The sequence below is a fragment of the Leptodactylus fuscus genome, chromosome 1, assembly GCF_031893055.1.
Source record: "Leptodactylus fuscus isolate aLepFus1 chromosome 1, aLepFus1.hap2, whole genome shotgun sequence".
Taxonomy (NCBI): Eukaryota; Metazoa; Chordata; class Amphibia; order Anura; family Leptodactylidae; genus Leptodactylus; species Leptodactylus fuscus.
The window spans coordinates 76,109,133-76,111,978 of record NC_134265.1 but is presented as its reverse complement, the minus strand read 5'-3'; the positions used below and the strand labels follow the sequence as shown (position 1 = coordinate 76,111,978).

At 50.1% G+C, this 2,846-nt stretch overlaps 1 non-coding gene across 1 annotated transcript; it reads right to left on the bottom strand.

Annotated features, from left to right (window-relative positions):
- Positions 1-1,304: 1,304 nt before the first annotated feature.
- TRNAS-CGA (transfer RNA serine (anticodon CGA)) lies at positions 1,305-1,386 on the bottom strand. The gene has a single exon. It is a non-coding gene; the product is annotated as a tRNA-Ser (tRNA).
- Positions 1,387-2,846: the final 1,460 nt, after the last annotated feature.

The following is a 2,846-nucleotide window of genomic DNA, read 5'->3' as shown; positions in this document are numbered from 1 at the left end:
CAAAGGGGAGAGCACAGAGTGCTGCTTTAGACGCAAAATCTGCCCGCCAAGGCTTTAGCCAAAGGGGTCTACGGGCCGCAGTAGACAACGCCATGGATTTGGCAGAGATTTTAAATTGATGGCAGGAGGATTCCGCCAAATAAGCTGCAGCCCTATGAACTCTTTTCATAGAGGCCAGAATCTCATCTCTGTCTATGCCCAAGTCTATATCCCGCTCCAAGGCGGCTAAGCGGTTGCGGAAAAAGTCACCAACCATAGAGGAGGCTATGGCCACAGAGGCTTGCGCGGAGGAAGCTGAGTAGACCTTCTTCAGAACGGAGTCCGCCCTACGATCCAGAGGGTCCTGAAGATTTGAACCATCTTCCAAGGGCACCAGGTTCTGCGGGACAGCTTTGCTACGGCCAAATCCACCTTCGGGGGAGGCCCCCAGGAATCCCACTTGAAGATCCTGGAAAGTGAATGTCCTTTCTCTGGCTGTTTCCACTGCTGCACCATAAGGTCGGTCAGCGTGGCGTCCGCATGGAAGGCAATATGTCCCCCAGAGGCAGACGTGGAGGCTTCCCCGTCAACATCTCGGCCCACTGTAGACCGGATGGACTTCAGCAGCCTGCCCGTTTGTTCATAATGGAACGCAGTTCTGCTGGAATAACTGAGTTGTCCTCGGAGGAATCATCCTCTGCCACCCGCAGGTGTTACAAGGGGGGGGGGGAGAGACGAGGAACGGAGCTCAGAGCATGGTCTCCTGGTGAGCTGAGACAAGGTGCAATGGATCCCTTTGAGGGAATCATCCTGCAAAACAAAAAGGAGAGTACAAGCAAGGGAAAAACTATTTACCCAAGCGATGCCCAAACTCACCATCTCCTTGACCCATGCCATCATATCTCTGGGAGAGGGCTCCACAGGTGGAGGACCTCTGCACCCGCGACAACGGGCCCACTCATAGCCTGAAAATAGGCAAGTTATAGGACCAGTAGTACCCCGCAGGGCACAACCTTTCAAGCCGCTACCTACCATCAGGGAGCGGTGTGTCGCAATCGAAGCAGGAAAGATGTTTCCTCTTGGAAGAGGTTTTCCTCCTACCATCCCCAGGAGGGGTAGTAGAGGATGACATATCCTACAGAGAGAGATAATAGACCATGCAACACTGTCACCATGACATCATACCAGCTTTTTTAAAAAAAGGGTAAATCTTACCAGGTCCTGTAGACCGGACAGAGAGGTGACTTGGCGCCCAACGTGCGACTCGAACCCACGACCTTGAGATTAAGAGTCTCATGCTCTACCGACTGAGCTAGCCGGGCTGGCGCTGTGAACAGGATCTGAACCTGTGCGGGGAGACCCCATTGGATTTCGAGTCCAAAACCTTAACCACTCGGCCATCACAGCCGGTTCCCAATAAAGTTTGCAAACTGGAAAAGAGTTCAAGATCAATGAACACCACAATCGCACGCCTTCAGCAGATACTGCAGGAAGGTCTCTGACACCAGGCCAGCCAGCCTCTTAATTCTGGCCGGCTGGAAGTGGGCGGAGCCACAATCAAAGCAGGTGAGGCAACCTGCCCAGACAACTAACCCTGTAATCAGGGGTCTGCAAAGATATACATTCCCCCCCCACCAAGAGGCCCTTAACACGGGCACTTACCCCCACATCTCCCCGTCTTTTCCGGCCTTTAATAAGGCCTGAATCTTCCCTGAGTGAGCGGCCGCCAGCGCCAGGCCGTTGCCATGGCGCTATGATACTTCCGGCGAAACCGGAAGTGCGCGCTTACAGCGGCCGGCGGGGAACAGGATACACAACAGTGTGGTTCCACCCGCCGGCAGTCCGCGCGGCCACCAGAGGCGGCATGCGGAGTCCCCGGACTCTCACCAAAATGTCAGGTAAGTCACAAGGAGCAGGGGAAGCGGAGGAGAGGGGGGGCAGGGGGGATAGAGGGGGGTAGCCACACATGGCTAACAAGCACCTTCTCCCCGCAGGGCACAGAAGGTGACAAGAAGAAAACAACCGCTCAGGAGGTGAGTGATCCTGCTGAGCTTCTCAAAGAGGACACAAGTCCTCCCACCTGTCCTCTGTCCACACAGGACAGAAAAAAACACGCAGAGGGGAGGTTCTTGTGCCCTCTTATAGGGCCTGCCACGCATTTGATTGGCTAATTAAATATCCGCCTGTCCTACCAGCACACAGGGGCAGAAATACCCCACATTGTGCCGCTGTTGAGGACGACAGGGAAACAAAGTTATTTACCCACAATTATAAAAAGGTGCCAACAATTTTGTCCAGCCCATTTTTGGAATTTTATGTAAAATCCAGTTTTCTCTGTTATTTTTTTTATCTTGTTCCAATAAACACAAAAATAAATAAACGTGTATAACAAGCACGTAATTACAATCATTTTCTGGGAGAGATACTTCATTTTCTTGAATAATTTCAGGAATGCTAACACTTGCGGCCATCATGACTGTACATGCTAGAAGAATACTAAGCAACAGTCATCTGGTTTCAATTGTATTACTTAATGATTTGTTCCTCGGTCAGGAACATCTTCAGTACGTGGAAATACAGTGTATGTGTTACAGGTATGTGGCAATAGAGACAGGAAATGAAAATCATACCTGACTTCATTTTGATCTGAGGCTCGTATATGGTAAAACAGATTGGAAAAGAATCCACGCATTGCCTGTCTAATAAAATGCAGTCAGTCTTCATAATAAACTACAGATTCTCAACTACAAAGAATACTTGGGTCATCTTGTCCCCATATGGAATTTTTCTTGGTATTCATGTGTTCTTATCTTGTAGTTTTAATGTGTAAGTAAATCTGCCATGGTACAGATGCACTTAAAATACAA